We start from the raw sequence: 7,124 nt of genomic DNA on the forward strand, positions 1-7,124 counted from the left end.
TAGTCTTAATTTATTTTTTTATTTTGGCTATTATTTGATTAGTTTATTTTTCTTTTATTTACAGAAAAGTGTGTTTGTTGTATGCTCCGTGCCCAAGGCGACGATCTTGAACCATTTGATTTGGAGATAGAACGTACCTTCAGACGAAGATGCAAGGACCACAAACTAAAACAGCAACATAAAATGGCTGACAATCAACAAATCCATATCCCTATTCAGCCGATTGGGCAAATGGCCGCAAGAGTGGTGGTACCACTAGAACAACAGCATGAACGAAGGGAAATAAATGAAAGGGATTTGCCAGTATCAATGTTCCTGACACCTATAGCAGCACCCATGCGCTCCAGTATCGTGTATCCAGATTTTGGGGTGAATAACTTTCAGATCAGGCTAGATTGGATTAACTTGATGAGCAACACCCTGCAATTCTACGGGCTACCTCAAGAGAATCCAAACACGCATATTTCTAGATTTCTCAGAAACTGTCAGAACTTTCATGCTCTGGGAGTCAATGAAGATACTATTAAACTACGACTATTCCCATTTATATTGAGAGATGCTGCATTGGAGTGGTTAGATGCTGAGCCTCACGCTAGCATTACTACATGGGAAAAACTAATCAGGAAGTTCTGTAATAAATTTTTTCCACCAGCGAGAGTAGCTAAAATCAGATTAGAAATTCAGACTTTTCAACAGAAAGAGGGAGAAAGCTATCACGAAGCATGGAATAGGTTTAATGAGTTGATGAGAAAATGCCCAAACCATGGAATTACTATAGGTAATCAAGTGCAGTACTTCTACACTGGACTTACACCACTGTCAAAATCTCAAGTCGATGCCTCAGCTGGAGGATCAATTATAGGAAAATCTGTGCAGCAAACCATGGAACTGTTGAGTTGATTGCCACTACACATTCCATGTTCTCATCAGAAAGAGTGGCGGCACCGAAGACAGGAGGAATGTATGAGTTACACAGCGCAGCAGCTACCAAAGCCCAAATAGTGGCATTGACAAAACAAGTGGAGTTATTGGTGAAATCACAAACGAAAGGAGCACATGCAGTGACAACAGGTCCAGGTCCATCATGCGAGAACTGGGGGGCTAATTATCTGACAGAAAACTGCACATCTATAGGCTATCCCGACGAGCAGGTCAATTTCATTCAGAATGGGTCTCGAAATTTTAATCCATTTGCTCAAACACCCAGGATGGAGACAACACCCAAATTTCAGATGATCGGATAATCAACAAGGGAACAGTTCAAATAATGCCCAACAGGAGAAAAAACCAAGTTTGGGAGAGATGTTCAACCAGTATATGCAGAAGACTGACAAGGTGTTTCAGCAGATTGACACTAATTTTCAGAATCAGCAAGCATCAATCAAGAAGTTGGAAACACAAATTGGTCAGATAGCTCAACAGCTTGCAGAACGCCTACAAGGGACATTGCCAGGCAATACAATGGTCAATCCAAAAGAGCAAGTGCAAGCTATAACTACCAGGAGTGGGGTGCAACTTCCAGAAATTCATGTGAAGAGACCTGAGTGAAAAGAAAAGGAAAAAATGGATGAAGAGGCTGGGAAAGAAGTAGAGTTTGAACAACCAACTGACAAGGAAAACGAAAGGAAGGAAACACCTGCAGTGAGAGCACCCAGCCCCGTGAAGGCTTATGTGCCACCAATTCCATTCCCTTAAAGGTTACAAAGAAAGAAGTTGGATAATCAGTTTGCCAAGTTTGTGGAGATTTTCAAGAACTGCGCATCAATATTCCTTTTGCAGACGCAATTACCCAAATGCCCAGCTATGCAAAATTCTTGAAAGAGATCCTATCTAACAAAAGGAAGCTGGATGAACATGAGACAGTATGCTTGAACGAGGAGTGCAGTGCAATACTATTGAGAAAGATACCTCCTAAGCTAAAAGATCTAGGGAGTTTCACTATACCTTGCACAATTGGTTCTAATTTCTTTGAACATTCTTTATGTGATTTAGGTGCCAGTGTTAATTTGATGCCTCTCTCTGTTTACAGGTCTCTTGGATTAGGAGAAGCAAAACCTACAACAATCTCTTTGCAATTGGCGGACAAATCGATCAAACGACCAAAGGGAATTATTGAAGATGTGCTGGTTAAAGTCGACAAATTTATTTTTCCGGCTGATTTCATCATTTTGGACATGAAGAGGACTCAAATATTCCTCTGATCTTGGGAAGACCGTTCTTGGCTACTAAGAGAGCATTGATTGATGTGTATGATGGAAAAATGATTCTTCGAGTGGATAATGAGCAAGTCATATTCAACGTGTTCAAGGCAATGAAACACCCATTGACTTCCGACACTTGCTGCCAAGTTGATGTTCTTGAAGAGCTTGTGGCGAATACATTTGATATAGAGCATCACACAAATCTTTGTGAGGCAGAATTTGCACAATTGGAAGCAACAAATGCAGGAAAAGCTGAATGTGTTGTCAACTTAGCCGAGCAACCCATAGGAAGAAGGCATTGGCAGTATGAATCTCTAGGAGATAACACTTCTCCCCCGGTACCCTCAGTGGAAAAGGCACCCACCAAGAACTTAAGCCCTTACCTTCCCATCTTCGGTATGCATATTTGGGAGAATCGTCAACACTGCCAGTAATCATTGCAAATGATATGACAAGGGAAGATGAGAATAAATTGTTGGATGTACTCAGGCAACACAAAATGGCAATTGGATGGATAATAGCATATATACGAGGGATCAGTCCAACTCTTTGTATGCACAAGATTCTAATGGAGGACGGGTCGAGGGCATCAGTGGAAGGACAACGCCGATTGAATCCAACCTTGAAAGAAGTAGTGCGAAAAGAAGTGCTGAAATCATTGGATGCAGGAATAATTTATCCCATATCTAATAGTTCGTGGGTGAGTTCTGTACATGTTGTACCTAAAAAGGGTGGAATCACAGTGGAGAAGAACGAGAACAATCAACCAACACGGTTAGTGACAGGGTAGAGAGTTTGCATAGATTATAGAAAGCTAAATAATGCAACCAAAAAAGACAATTTTCCATTGCCATTCATTGATCAGATGTTGGAAAGGTTGGCAGGACATTCTCATTATTGCTTTCTGGACGGATATTCAAGGTATAATCAGATAGTAATTGCTCCAGAAGACCAAGAGAAGACAACCTTCACATGCCCTTATGGAACGTTTGTGTTTAGAAGAATGCCTTTTGGTTTATGCAATGCACCGGCAACCTTTCAACGATGCATGATGGCTATCTTTTCTGACATGGTAGAAAAGTACATTGAAGTTTTTATGGATGATTTTTCTGTGTTTGGAGATTCCTTAGACGATTGCTTGGAGCGGTTGGCTCTTGTATTGCAAAGATGTGAGGAGAAGAACCTTGTGCTTAATTGGGAAAAATGTCATTTCATGGTAAAGGAAGGAATAGTACTGGGACAAAGAATTTCTGCACAGGGGATTGAAGTGGACAAAGCCAAAATACAGGTGATTGATAAATTGCAGCCACCTGATTCAGTAAAGGGGATCAGGAGTTTTTTGGGACATGCAGGATTTTATAGAAGATTCATTCAAGACTTTGCAAAAATTACAAAACCGTTGTGCAACCTGCTGGAGAAAGATATACCCTTTCAATTTTCTGAGGAGTGTTTGAAAGCCTTCAACATTTTGAAAGAAAAATTGACATCGGCACCTGTGATAGTGGCTCCAGATTGGGAATTGCCTTTTGAGCTCATGTGTGACGCCAGTGACTTTGCAGTGGGGCAGTGCTTGGACAACGCAACGGAAAAGTATTTCATGTTGTCTACTGTGCTAGCAAAACATTGAATGATGCTCATATCAACTATGCAACAACTGAAAAGGAATTGCTTGCAGTTGTTTTCGCTTTTGACAAATTTCGTTCTTATCTGATTGGGTCCAAGGTGATAGTTTATACAGACCATGCAGCTCTGAAATATTTGTTTGAGAAGAAGGATACGAAACTAAGGCTAATTCGCTGGGTGCTGTTACTACAAGAATTTGACATCGAGATTTGTGATAAAAAAGGAACAGAAAATCAGGTAGCAGATCACTTGTCAAGGATAAAGCAACATCAGAATTCAGATAATATGAATATCAATGAGGTCTTCCCAGATGAACAGTTACTGCTGGTAGAAAAAGCTCCGTGGTATGCAGACATTGTTAATTACTTAGCCAGTGGCTATATGGATCCGAATCTCACCTATCAGCAAAAGAAGAAGCTCAGTCATGAAGTGAAATTCTATTACTGGGATGATCCAAATTTTTTGTATAGGAGAGGGGCGGACCAGATCATTAGAAGATGTGTGCTTGAGGATGAAATGAAATCGATCCTCTCACAAGTACATGCTTTGGCTTATGGAGGGCACTTTGGCCCTACTAAAACAGCAGCAAAGGTGCTATAATGTGGTTTCTTTTGGCCTACATTGTTCAAGGATTACCACAATTTCTGTAGGTCATGCGATAAGTGTCAAAGAACAAGTAACATATCAGCACGTCACGAGATGCCACTTAACAACATTTTGGAAGTGGAAATATTTGATGTCCCGGGGGTTGATTTTATGGGTCCGTTTCCATCATCTTACAACAATCGGTACATCCTAGTCGCGGTGGATTATGTTTCAAAATGGGTAGAAGCTAAAGCACTGCCTACAAATGACGCAAGGGTGGTTGACTTCATAAAGAAACACATATTTAATCGATATGGATCACCTAGGGCAATTATAAGTGATGGTGGAACACACTTCCGCAATCGGTTGTTCCAAGCAGTTTTGCATAAGTACGGAGTACAACATCGAATTGCCACTCCTTATCACCCTCAGACAAGTAGACAGGTGGAAACATCAAACAAACAATTGAAAAGAATTTTGGAGGTCACTGTGAATGCATCTCGCAAGGATTGGTCAAAAAAATTGGACGATGGTTTATGGGCATATCGCACAGCTTACAAGACGCCTATAGGAATGTCCCCATACCGACTAGTCTTTGGGAAAGCATACCACCTACCAGTGGAATTTGAGCACAGAGCGTATTGAGCATTAAAGCAGTTAAACATGGACCTCGAAAAGGCTGGAGAAACAAGAGTACTACAGCTACATGAGTTGGAGGAATTCAGAAGAGGGGCATATGAGAATACATCCATCTATAAGGAAAGGACAAAGCAGTGGCACGACAAGAACATCAGGCAACGAATTTTCTGAGTAGGGGATCAAGTGCTATTATACAATTCCCGGCTTAAACTTTTCCCAGGAAAATTGAAGTCTCGATGGTCCGGCCCTTTTACGGTCTCTCAAGTGTTTCCCTATGGGACAGTTGAATTACACCATCCAACTAAAGGAAATTTCAAAGTAAATGGTCAACGCATCAAGCATTATGTGGAAGATTTTCCCACCGCTAAAGAGAGTCTTGATCTAGCTGTTCTCGAATAACTGCGGCACTACGTCCAGCTAATGACTTAAAAGAAGCGCTTATTGGGAGGCAACCCAAGCTCTATTCTTTATTTGATTATTGGTTTATGCTTTGATTTTGTTTTCTTCCGTTAATAATTTATATTATCGTAGTAACTCTTTCTTTTGCTTTTGTAGGAGAATCCATGAAGGTTACATATTGCGAAATTTGAGCTCTACAATGAAAATGAATGAGTGTGAAAAAGGGTGAGGTAAAATAATAATAATAATAATAATAATAATAATAATAATAATAATAATAATAATAATAATAATAATAATAATAATAATGTTTACTAAACGAGGCAGAAACTCAGCGCCTGGCACTAGGCGCTGGGATTTGCCTAATTTGGCAGAAACGCAGCGCCTGGGCGCTGCGTCTGCCCGGTTAGGCAGAAACGGGCGCTGCGAACCGGACCTTCCCCCCTCCTTTTTTTTTTTTTTTTTCTTCCTTTCTTTTCTATTTCTTATACCCTAAACCCCCATTCCTCCTCATACGATTTTCCCCAACCCTTTTTCCCTCTCATCTCTTCCCTTTTCCCTCTCATCTTCTTCCCCTAACCCTTGCCTTTACTCATTTTCATCTCCCCCTCAAACCCTCCAAGGTATACTCTTCCCCTCGCTTTCTTTTTTTTAGTTTTGTTTTTGGTTAAATTTATTTTATCACCTCACCCACATCACATTTCTTGCAATTCCAAATTTTTTCGCCCCCCTCCCACTCTCCTTTGTTGTTTTTCCACATCCCTTTGTTAATAAGTGTGAATTCATCCATCCCAATTAGTTTTCACAACACCATTCCAGGTATGGCTTTTGTATTTGCTCTTCTTACATTATAGTTGTTGCTTTTATGTGCCTATTTTTGTTAATTATGTTACGAGGAGGGCTTGTCTTGTTGTAGTGTCAAGAACTTTGTGTGTGGTGCGAATATTGTGGCATGAATTACTCCCAAATTATAGGCAAATTTTTGGTGAAAATTTGGTGCATTCAATGTGTTTGATGAATTATCTAGGTGAACTTAGTTGGGTACAAGGAGCTGTTTTGGCTATTTTGCTAATTGAATTATGTGGGAATTGCCATGTAGATGATTATGAATTGAAAATTGGGTTTAGAGTACATCTATTGCACGTTCGACCATAGTTTCCTCTTATGGCTAGATTTTTAGCCTTGCCTTATTTTCCTTTATTACTGTTTTTGCTCATGGTTTGCTTTTCTACCCTTGTACAGGTCCAATGCCGCCTAAAAAGAGATCTAAAGCCGCAGCCTCCTCTTCTAACTCATTTGACAGGAGCAAATTCATTAGTATCGAGGCCACTGAACGTTATAATAGCTTGGTGGTACACACGACTTGTATTCGTGAACGTGGTTTTGACAATTATATGACAGAGCAAATAGGTCGGTGGAATTGGGAGGTGTTTGCTCGACAACCACGACCGGCACTAATTCCGGTTGTTAGGGAGTTCTACGCCAATGCGAAAGAGCATCGAGATTTTCGAGTGTTTGTACGAGGTAAATGGATACCGTTTGATAGAACCTCCATCAACAGGTTTTATCATTTGCAAGATATTGAAAATGACGAGTACTCTAGACTTCGTGACGAGGGTGTTGATCCTGATGAGGTTATTCAAGCCTTGACTACAATTGGCACAACATGGAAACGTT

The sequence above is a fragment of the Olea europaea genome, unplaced genomic scaffold, assembly GCF_002742605.1.
Source record: "Olea europaea var. sylvestris unplaced genomic scaffold, O_europaea_v1 scaffold309, whole genome shotgun sequence".
Classification (NCBI taxonomy): domain Eukaryota; kingdom Viridiplantae; phylum Streptophyta; class Magnoliopsida; order Lamiales; family Oleaceae; genus Olea; species Olea europaea.